The 12,504-nt window shown below is 35.8% G+C and overlaps 1 protein-coding gene across 2 annotated transcripts in view; it reads right to left on the minus strand.

The window, feature by feature from the left end:
• The window catches only part of MetRS-m (Methionyl-tRNA synthetase, mitochondrial), a 69,337-nt gene that overhangs the window by 36,646 nt on the left and 20,187 nt on the right, over positions 1-12,504 (minus strand). The gene's annotated exons all lie outside the window — the stretch shown is intronic.

Consider the following 12,504-nt stretch of genomic DNA (forward strand, 5'->3'; position numbering starts at 1 on the left):
ATTCTTTTATCAATGTAATTTAGTTAAATTTTCAAACAGATGGCAACCCTCCTCAAACATATTTTCGGCAGTAAGCCTTCTTAAAACTCTTTAGTTTGACACCCACATGCCAACATTTCATTTACTTTATCAATTTAACTGAGTTACAATTTCCAAATAGGTGGCAGCCCCCCTCAAAAATATTTCCAACAGTTATCTTTCTTAAACCTCTTTAATTTGATACCCATATTGTAATAATTCATTAATTTTATCAATATAATTGGGTTTAAAATTTTTAAAATAGGTGGCAACCCTCCAAATTTATGCGATATCATTGGTTCTGGCATCATACCGAATAAGAAAAAAAAAATTATTCAAATCGGTTCAGCCCGGGGTTTGATGACCGTGACATACGAACACAACATTTTTATATATTTATATAGATATACATAGAAGATGTCCAATATGTGCTTTCGATTATAATCTTTGACCACAACAAAAATTCCACATTGTACATTCGTGAATGAACTTTCAGTTTATCGATTACTTTTACAATTCCTTTGAGTAATTGAAAAAACTAAAGTACTCTTGCAATTCCAGGTAAAGGAATTGGAAAAAAAAAATCAATTACATTTTCAATTCCTTTCAAAGGAATTGGAAAAAAAATTACATTACTAGGACGTAATTTATTCCAATTACAATATGAAATTCCTAGTAATGGAATTAAAGCAAAAACCAATTACATTTGAAATTACTTCAAGGAATTGAACAAGTAATCGATTCCTTTGCTGTGGACTGAATCTGTAATTGGGAGTAATTTAATTCCTAAAGGAATCATTACGACCCAGCTCTGACCACAATTGCTAATATAAAAGATGTATTATTTACTGGTTCCACAACTATGAGTGAAGATGTATCGAAGTACTTCCCAGCAGAATTAAGTTTATTTAAATTTTGTCCATAGATGTACTTCGGATGTGGAAAGGAGTTTTTCTAATTACTCAACAATTTTAAATGCCAAGGGAAGGCCATTTTCGATTGATAATTTAAAAAATCATTCCGATATTATTGAATAAAAATATTTAAAAAATTAAATAAAACTTCATTGATTTAGCATATTTAAGAGCATATTTTGGTAATTCATCGAGCTTTTATAGCGCATATTTTACGTTTTTATGGCATATTTTTGCCAGCCCTATTTATTATATTATAAGTTTAGAATTTTTCCAAGAATGGCTGAAGCTCGACAAACGTAATACAAATCTACTCCTCTATAGCTTCTATAAACTAAACATTAATTTACACGATATTACTAAAGACATATGAAGAAAAAATTTTTCGAAAACTCGCTGAAAATCGCAAGTCCCCAATTTCATATACATAATATGTCTACACTCCTATTTGAAAGTCCTTGGAAAATCCTTGAGAGGACTTTGAATTTGGACACTTATGTTATGTACTCAGCTTGGTCTAGAGCGTAAAAGTCTCTTTTATGCTTTCCTCCGCTTATGTTAAAAGTATACCACACTATGTTTTTCCTATGTGTGCGAGCTGAAAGCTTCCATAATCGTTTTCATAAACAAATTTTTTATTCTTTCTCGGTGTATGAATTAATTAAAGGAATATTGTTAGTGTTCATCACAACAATTTCCGTTTCAGATTTCGAGAAATGTGCACATTTTACTGTTTCATGAGAATTAAATGCCCTTTCATATTTTAGTGATTAAATTACTTCTCAACTTTTTCTTGTTTTATCCAATTTTTTTACATTTTTCCTTCCATTTCTAATGCATTTATGTATATTTGACCTCATTTGATTTTCAGTTTATTTCCTAGTTGTTCGCTTGGTTTGCTCTTCACCTTATTTTATTTAGTTATGCCAATACATTTCGTTTGGAATTTGTTGTTTGAATTTCAAATGTGGTCAGTATTTCTCTGTACTATTAATGTGGACATTTACGGTCTACACTTTTTTTCTACCCGAGCAGGAAAATTTGGTACCTTTGCCGGCCTTCATTTTGGTTATAGGCAGGCTCACCTTGAGGAGCGAGGGTGGTTCCCCAGATGTTAAATACCGGGGCGGATTTTCTCTTTGCGGCCCTGGTTATACATAAGTAACTATTTTTAAAACCATCTTGCAGTAGATACAGTTTTCTACACAGAGTTTAATTGAATGCAAATGTTATACTCCAAACTCTTGTAACTACGACTACTTTATTGATAACGAGTCACTTTACAAGAGACATAAGCACTACTATTATTCGGCCAACAACAGGCTGAACCTCATAGTAAGAGCTCTCATTAATCACCATTACGTTAGTTGTTTCAATATGATTTTGGTTTTATCTCTGCGGTTGATAACACAATTTAGTTAAAATAGAATACCTCGTTGTAAAGTCAAAATTTGTATCGCAAGCCAATGACTACCTTACAGGCCAAGTGGAATAAAGCCAACTAAGCAACTCAATATTCCCGTACAAAAGCGAAAAGCTAACATGCCATTGAAAGCTGGCGAATAAAAACATTAAATAAATTTGTGAGCATTTTCAATTTCCAAACATCAATCCGGACATACATATGTAGATTAAAATTTGCTTGTCGCCGATTTTGCACAAATGGTTTAACTTTTTGGGCGAAAATACAACTTTTTGGCCACAAAGTAAATGATTCTAAAAGATTAACAAAGTTTCAATGGAATATTGCTGACATTTATTGAATAAAAAAAAAATTTTGGGAATTTAAAAACTGCAATTAAACACAAAAGTTTGATTCGTAATAAAATTTATTGATCAGTATGAAAGTATTTAACTTCTTAAGTACAGTAAAGTTTTTATGTAAACTGCAGGATTGATATTTCCTAAGCGAATAGTTTTCTGCACTAAATTTTTCAAAAATTAAATCAAAAATAAAAACGTCCACTAAGTTTATTTCAACCTTAAAGAGCATTTGTTTTACACAGCAGAAAAGGCTACAAAGACTGACTGCGCCGGTTTCTTCATATCATCGAACATATTTCGTATGGAAGAAAATGATTAGCACTGTCACCAAAAAACAAAATTTTCAAAAATGAACGGTAAGTCCTAAAGGGTGAACACACCAAAACTGCGACACTTAGAGATTACTACCAGAAACAAACTAGAAGGCTTTGAAATTATTTTTTTTGTATTATCTAACTTGGAAGTTCATATGTTATTAAAATGTTAAAATATTAGTTATTATTTGCTCCATATGCAAGTGATCGGTATTTTCATCGCACACGCGCCTTCATGTTCTGCACGACTCCATCATCGTTTTGCACTCTTCAATATTTTTTACTGTTTCCCCTGTTTTCTTCAAGATTCCTTCGACAATTGACCAATATTCCCCAATATGACGTAGCTCTGGGCCATTGGGTGGATTTCAGTCGTGAGGTACAAAATTGATGTTAATTGCATTATACCATGGCAATGTGTCCTTGGCATAGTGGCAGCTTGCCATGTCCGCCTAGAACAGTGGCCTACTCCTTATCTGTTTATAACTTACAGAAGACGCTTTTTGAGGCACTCATCCCGATAAACTTGATCATTCATTGTCCCGGATGGAAAAAAAGGGCTGCTCTTACGGCCACAGGAACAAATAGCTTACCAAACCATGTTGTTTTTTGGAAATTTGGACTTCATTTTCAGCTTACAGCTTTCAGGGGCATCTTGACGACTTGCAGCAGTATACAAATCTTGACCTGCAATATAGGTTTCGTAGTCCATAACAATGCAGTTGTATTTTTTTAATTTGGAATTCATACAACTTCCGACTGCGGGATTTCGTTGTAACATTCTACATTGCGCCCCAGTTTGGCGCTGTTTGAGCTGTAGAACATCTCAATGAAGCTTTCCGCTTTACCTTTTGTACGAAAAACTGCGATCTCCGTACGGATTTTGTAACATAACGCGACAAAACCTTCGGATCTCGCGAAAACGCACTGAGGACCTTCCGAGCACTGTTTTTATCACTTTGAGCATGCTAACCCCCGCTCCCTGGTTTTCTCGTAACTGCCAGGCCTTATTTGTACCGATTAAAACCCTGCAAGCTGTCGAATAGTGCAATCTTAAGTTTTTAGCAATTTTACGTGCATTTCNACACACCAAAACTGCGACACTTAGAGATTACTACCAGAAACAAACTAGAAGGCTTTGAAATTATTTTTTTTGTATTATCTAACTTGGAAGTTCATATGTTATTAAAATGTTAAAATATTAGTTATTATTTGCTCCATATGCAAGTGATCGGTATTTTCATCGCACACGCGCCTTCATGTTCTGCACGACTCCATCATCGTTTTGCACTCTTCAATATTTTTTACTGTTTCCCCTGTTTTCTTCAAGATTCCTTCGACAATTGACCAATATTCCCCAATATGACGTAGCTCTGGGCCATTGGGTGGATTTCAGTCGTGAGGTACAAAATTGATGTTAATTGCATTATACCATGGCAATGTGTCCTTGGCATAGTGGCAGCTTGCCATGTCCGCCTAGAACAGTGGCCTACTCCTTATCTGTTTATAACTTACAGAAGACGCTTTTTGAGGCACTCATCCCGATAAACTTGATCATTCATTGTCCCGGATGGAAAAAAAGGGCTGCTCTTACGGCCACAGGAACAAATAGCTTACCAAACCATGTTGTTTTTTGGAAATTTGGACTTCATTTTCAGCTTACAGCTTTCAGGGGCATCTTGACGACTTGCAGCAGTATACAAATCTTGACCTGCAATATAGGTTTCGTAGTCCATAACAATGCAGTTGTATTTTTTTAATTTGGAATTCATACAACTTCCGACTGCGGGATTTCGTTGTAACATTCTACATTGCGCCCCAGTTTGGCGCTGTTTGAGCTGTAGAACATCTCAATGAAGCTTTCCGCTTTACCTTTTGTACGAAAAACTGCGATCTCCGTACGGATTTTGTAACATAACGCGACAAAACCTTCGGATCTCGCGAAAACGCACTGAGGACCTTCCGAGCACTGTTTTTATCACTTTGAGCATGCTAACCCCCGCTCCCTGGTTTTCTCGTAACTGCCAGGCCTTATTTGTACCGATTAAAACCCTGCAAGCTGTCGAATAGTGCAATCTTAAGTTTTTAGCAATTTTACGTGCATTTCAGCCCGGATCATTTATAAACTCGTGCAAAATGGTTTGTCTCGTTTCTAACTCGGTTGCCATTTTTAGCTCAACTAGGAAGCAAATTCAAATGAAATTTCTTATACGTCCAACTAAGGTCATGGTCAACTTATGGTATTTGAATTTCAAAATATTGAAATCTTTGTGGGTAAGTTATAAGCTTCCCAAAGTTTTGCAGTTTTGGTGTGTTCACCCTTTAGCTACTTTACTTTGTGACACTGGAATTGAGTGGGCTATAAAACTGCATACTCAAAATCTTTCCAAGAAATCCAATTAAAAAGCTCAAAAATTATCACACGCCATCACACGGATCCGCTATTTTGAATTTTGCAATTCTGGCAGCGGATACGTAATAAGCGACCCCGAAAACCCCCTGGTCGAAATTTCGCATCATTTCTTTAAAGCTTCGGATTTTGGCCGCATTGTGTGATGTGTGGAAAATAATCCTGTCCGTAAGACTGTTTTACAGGCATTTGAAATAATTCAAGTACATCTCGACCCTAACTACTTTAATCACAGGAAGGAGCAACTGCCGAGCTCCAAATGGACTGTCGGATTCGCACACTTAGCAAAACACCTATTCGAAGGTTTTTCCATTAAAATTAGGTTCCGTAAAAAGGAAGACTTCCTTTCGTGAGATTTTTTTGATTTGGTGTTGGAGAAGATAATATGAGCGCAGAACTGAACCGCTCAGGTATAATTTTTACAAGAGCGTGCAATTGCTGACCGCCGCTGACATCGACAAGGTAACAAGAACCGCGAATGGGCAATGACAAAATCCGGCGACTCTTGGAGTATTCGAGAGAAAGATTTTACGGAAAATTTACGGGACTTTACGCGCTGGCGACGGTGAGTACCACAGACGATGGAATGATGAGCTTTACAGCGACATATACATAGTGCAGCGAATTGAAATACAGCGGCACCGCTGGCTTGGCCATATCGTTCGAAGAGCTCCGACGCTCGAGCTTTGAAAGCTTTCAACTCGGAAGCCCACTGCGATGGAAAGACTGAGTGGAAAAGGACTTGGTTTCACTTGGGCGTTTCCAATTGGCGTCAATTGGCACAGAAGATAAACGACTGGCGTGCTTTGTTGAACTCGGCCAAAATCGCCAAACAGTAAGAAGAGCCCGTCGCGTGGCTTCCACCTAACCGAAGCCAACATGCAAGTGGGATACTACTATAAAACTTTCAGATCTGCCATGGAAAATTATTGATAAATAAGTAGATTTATTTGCAACTACAAGAGACTAACTTCTATTCTATGTTTGTGTTTTTTACGCAATTTTTTTATTCAGTGCATAATTTGAAAGAGGAAATGGAAATTATATTTTTTAAGCAATCTTCTTGTTAGTCATCATGGTCGTTACTTGCAGAGTTTATGTTATTTTAGTAAAAAACTCCATTAAAAAGTAGATGACTCAAAAAATTCAATAAATAGAAAAACGAAAGAAAATTTACGATAATCCTGTATACAACCGCAGCCACACTTTGTTTGCATTGTGGCGAAAGGCCGAGGATTGGTGGAAAATCTCAAAGAACAAGAACAAACAAAAGTGCCGTAGTTTTTTTGCTGATTTTATTTGCTATTCGCACCTCTGTATTTGTTTCATGCTATTTAGTGTGTATGGACATATGTATGTTTGCCATAACTTTTTTGCACTTAGACATGTCATCCATTGTTTACGATTTAAATTGCACCTCTTTATATTACATACATGTGTATGTACATATGTTTGAAATTTGATTTCGCTGCTGGTAGTCTGGCATTTGTGTATGCATATAAATTGCGAAATAAGAGTTTAAAAAGTTAAAGTGTAAAAAGTTAAACAAAAAACTCCAAAAGAAAACCAATGCAGTAATGGCGAGTCATAAAAAGTTTCTCGAAAAGTTTATTCGCGAAAGCTTTAATAAAAAGTGGGAAAATAAAATAAATAAATTTATAGAAGGTAGCTGTCATAATCCGTCGCTCAGCCATCGCTAGTCAGTCATTGACAATGGTAAACTTTTAAAGCGGTAGAAAAAGTTCAAGTCAACAAGTGGAAAAAACTCTGTTGTAAAAAAATAAAAATAATGCCCGTAAAGTTAGAAGTTTACGATGTAATTGACTTTTATTTAGTGCATACCTTGTGTGCGAAGAAAAATTGATAAAATTAAAAAATATATACATACATAATAAAGATATACATATACATAGTTAGGGTCCATTTGTTAGGAGCTTGGCCTATCAGGATTAATAAGATAATAGGAATTCAAAAGATCTCCTAGGTTGCAGTATCCCTTTCTATGTTACACCTAATTTTGTAACTAACTAACTAAGCATGGGTAACACTGCGCTGAGCAGCGCAATTGCGTAGCCGGTGTTGCTACGCCAACACCAGTATATGGAAAGCGCTAGCGCCATTAACACCAAGCAACACATGAGGCACTTACACAATTCGCCTTAACTCTTTGAACATTTACACGTACTTTGGTTTGGCTTTTGAGCATTGAGAACGCAAATTTAAAGCTTTTACTCAAGAATGATGAGAATATCGTGGCATTTACTACATTCCTAGCAATTGAATTCAGTTTGCGGTACAAGCGGTGCTCAGCGCTGACACCACAGGTGGCGCTGGCATTATTGAGCTAGCGTCAAAAAAATTGCGCTATTACCCATGGCTATAACTAACCAAAGAGCGTGTCAGTCGTGGCAATATTTCCAACTTTTCCAAGCAATTTACTATCAAATTGAAAAAGAGAAATTTTATTTCCACTTGTAAACAGCCGGAAAGACCTTTCTGTCACTTAAAGCTGCAAGGTGTGACTCAAGGCGAATTTATACAAGGTGGTGTTACTGGCGAATTTAGATTTTCGCCGCGGTACTTCTTAATGTCAAAATGATGTGTTTGTTGTAAACAAGACGAATTCATATTACAACAAACACATCATTTTGACATTAAGAAGTACCGCGGTGAAGATCTAAATTCGCCATCAACACCACCTTGTATAAATTCGCCTTGGTGTGACTGCAACTGAAAGAGCGCAAATCTATTTCGGAAATATATTTCAACTTGCTCGTGCTGCACTAGCAACTTTTATTTCTGCTGCACGTGCTGTCCAACTAATCGTGTGTTGCTGTGTGACACTGATCGCGAGTTTGTGAGAAATAATAACATATAATTTGAAAAGAAAATCAAAAATGCTTGTTATAAATTATTTTGTGGAATTTAATCGTAATAAATATAAATAATAAATTAGTCTTCAAATTTTAAATGAAGTTATTTTAAACAGGAGAATTAACAAAAAACCGGCAAAGCTGATCACAGTTGCATTTTGGAAATTCTACCTGCAATTCGCCTTTCGAAAATGAAAAACCTTTTTCGCAAGGAACTTCACTGAGTCAAAAGTACAATGGCTTTTTCAACCAAGTTATTGTTTAATTTGGGCAATAAGCCGATTGTAAGAAATGTGTTCAAGTTGAACATTTGAGAACAAATTCGTATGTATAACAGTGGATCAACGAGCAGAAGTGCTTGCTGTTATTTGTTGGCTTCCAGCAGTACGAATGCTGTTTTTGGTTTTTTTTTTAATTACGGAAAAGCCTATGTGAAGTGCAGAACCAAATCAAACGACGAAAATTGATTCAAGTAGAACATTTGAAGACACATTTATAAAGCGGCTATAGCTAAGTAAGTAGAGATGGTCGCTGTTATTTGCTCACCCGGTCAGAGGCAACATGTTAAAATGATAATAAAAATGTTTGTTTTGTATCTGCGAATTATGAAAAATCATCTCTGAAGTGCAGAACATAAACTTATTCAAACGAAAAATCGCCAACTTAAAGTTTTTTAATGTAAATTGGTAATAAATCATTGTTGAAAATATCAATGAAGGCATTGTTAATATTAACCAAAAATCACGTTGATTCCTTTTCAAGTTTGAGTTTGGTAATATTAACATATTTTTAGTTGATTTTTCTCTCAGTGTTTACATGGAAGGTTCGACTGCTCGTGCAACTGTTTTTATAAAATTTCTCAGTTTGATAGCCTCTTCGAAATATATTGCATTGTCACGTCTGGCATGTTCTTAAGTTAAGAGTCTTGACACGAATACTGCGTTGTTGAGCAAGTCTTTGATAAAGAAGATTTTATTAACTGCGTCGTCAGTACCTTCTCTTCCTTCCTAAGAAGAAAAATTAGACAAAACCAAGCATACGTCTTTTAAGGTTATATGTATGCTTATATAGTATATATAGTAGTTTAAATCAATGTTTTATACATCTTTATTCATTTATGTATGTAGAATGCACATCGTTAATTGGTTGGATAACTATAGAGACACTATTGTAGAGCGATGCCAGGTGATCACTTTATAACCCAAAACTATGCTTTGTGAAATAACAGGTCTTAGGTTAAAGGTCTTCTTTGATCCATGTATTGTTGAAGAACCTATGTACGATGATCATAGGCAACGATGCCTGGGTTTAGTAAGGACTTCACAGTGGCACATAATGTGCTCTGCTGTTTCCTGTTCCTCATTACTCATTCTGCATTAGTCAAAGAGAATAACTTAAAGACTTGACAAATGCTTCAGTTCTCCTTGTTTAGTTCCGTGCCCAAATCGCGGCATTCCATATCGGACGAAGCTCGAATCGAAATTTGATTTAGAATGACGGCTTCCGATAGCTAGTGTACTTCGCCCATTTAAATTCTATTGTGGAGAAAACACCTGCCGTCTTGTTTTATTCGATTCGAAACGAATAATCACTCGATCATGAATGCCGCGGTGCCGGCCCTTCTTGTTAATATTAAATTGTTATTTTAATCATTTAGCCGGTCTGCTACCTCCCATGTTTGCGCAGTAGTGTTGCGCTTCCTTCTCCAGCCAGATACATGGAGATTTATGGTAGAAATGGCTTAAGCTTTGAAGTGGTCTCATGCGCTTTCAAGACGAGGAGGTCACCCTGCAACCTCGTTCTCGGTACAAATTTCTAGACAACGCCACCCGAGTTCATTGGCCTGCACCTTAACTAGAAAGACAGACTTATCGTGTCCCATGCTAGTGAGAAGGAGTTTAGGGGTTGTATAGCACAGGCTCCTGCCTCGACACCGTGCTCGGTCTTAGAGCCTTCAGTATACCAGATGCCATATTTTCGAGGGTTTTGGGGATTTGTCCCATTTGAGAAGGGGATCTTAAAGTTGTGGTTGAAATTTAAGTGGACTACTTCCGTCAATATTCAATTTTTACTATCACTAATTGGAAGGTACAAAATGTTACAAAAAGGTTTAGCAAAATGCACTGCACTGCAAATATGTGTACAGCACAAAAAGTCGTGGCTTTGTCTTACAAAATACTACCACCTAAAGCTTTTTCTGCCTAATCAGAGCCAAAACAGATGTGAATGTCTAAAGGCTGCCTACAAAAATACTACACTTAAAGCACATACAAAAATAAATATTTGGGGCCATGTTTTTGTTTCGTGTTTGGTATTTAGAGCTTATCTTCCCAATTTGATAAGTGCCCCTTGATATTACAAAACAAATGAATGGAATGAAGATTTCCGCCACCCGCGAACGGTAAAAATAGATTTTTATGAGAAGCCTTTTCATGGCATAAGGGTAGCTGCTGTAAGAAAACTAATTTTTTTAATAATTTTTGGATTTCTCTAGGATCAGGAAACAATCCTCGGCAATTATTGTACGAACTTTAAAACAATCGACTACCATACTTGCAAATACCCAGTACGAAAAGAGACCAGTTCAAGTATTGATGTTCAACCAGTTTTTTACCCACCACAACTAGTTGAGGATTTGATTTTCTGAATTGGAACGAACTGTTTACTTTAACATGCCGATGTCCTAGGAAGCAGTCAATTATCCGACTCTGCATTTGATTTCAACTGCTTTAAAATTAATTTGGCTTAAAACACTTCAAAGGCAGTATTTTTCGTTTAAATGCGCTTTCGTTCTGCACTTCACAGATACTTTCCCATACTTCCAAGACACAAATTGATTCTTAAGGTACAATAAATTACTTTTTCTAAGGAAATTGGTTGAGCTATGCCATTATGGGTATGCTTATGTAGCATATGTATGTTGGGGTGCCCATAGAAAATGCGTTTTTTTTTTTTGGAAAGTTCAAGACCCTACCCCCTAATTTTATTCGTTTTTATGAGAAATATTATTGCCTATTTTCATAGATTTTTTAAAGTCACAACCTGTCGATTAAATCACAAAACAGGATTTTGTAGATTTATGAGTTTTTGAATGACTATTTTTTATTCCCAATGGGCACAATGTGTGTGCCAAATTTGGTCGAGATCGGTCAAGTCGTTTTTGAGATACCAATTTTTTTGCTAAAGTGCGATTGTATATATAAATTTTGAATAAATATTCATGAATTCCTTAACCACACTGCTGAATCTGAAATCTGACAATCCGGTACATACACAAAATAAATTCAAGGCCATATTTAAGAAAAGTCGCCTAACTTCGACAATTTTTATGCGATTGCAATCAATGAGCTATCAGTTTACTTAAAAATATTTTTAGTTTTAGATAGTAGCACATATTTGGAAATTGTGGAAATTATCGATAGTCAGAATTTAAAAAATTAGGAGAAATATGTTTTTTTTTTATTTTACGCGATAAAAATTCCAACAAGCCAAGTCCGGCAATAGATTATTATATACCATTTTAAAGGCCTATATATCCTCTTCTAAGATCATATTCGATCTTTGAAATCGAATCAAAAATAGTCTTTCAAAAACTCATAAAACTACAAAAGTGCTTTTTCTGACCTAAATCAACAGGTCGGGACCTGTAAATGACCTTTAAAAAATATATAAAAATAGGCAATAGATAATATTTCTCATAAAGACGAAATTTCCAAAAAAAAAAGCATTTTCGATCGGCACCCTGATGTATGTATGCAGTACATAAGAATGATTCAAAAAATCTTGTCATTTTTGTTTTTAAAGAGCCCTTTTTCAATACCTCCGGTGGGGTGCCAAAAGATGCCTGTTAAAACCGCAACCCTTAATATTAGGTTTAAAAGGTCGCGCATCGCGGATTTCTATTTTTATACCCGAGCGCACTTGTGCCCAAGGGTATTATAACTTTGTTCACATAACGGTTGTTTGTAACAGGCAAAACGAATCGAGATAGATATAGACAAATGTATACATAAATGATCAGAATGAAAAGAGAAATCGATTAAGCGGTGACTGTCTGTCCGTCCGTCTGCCACATAAAAGTAAACCATTGAAAATTGTTGAAATCGGACTAAAATTACGGCCGCTTTTCATATAACGGTAAATTACAGAAATGCTTGAAATTTCAATATTTTGAAATTTAAGGCCGCTAGTTTACTTAAAATTTATACACG

Source organism: Rhagoletis zephyria, unplaced genomic scaffold (assembly GCF_001687245.7).
Source record: "Rhagoletis zephyria isolate East Lansing unplaced genomic scaffold, Rhagoletis_zephyria_1.1 Rzeph_scaffold_00208, whole genome shotgun sequence".
Classification (NCBI taxonomy): domain Eukaryota; kingdom Metazoa; phylum Arthropoda; class Insecta; order Diptera; family Tephritidae; genus Rhagoletis; species Rhagoletis zephyria.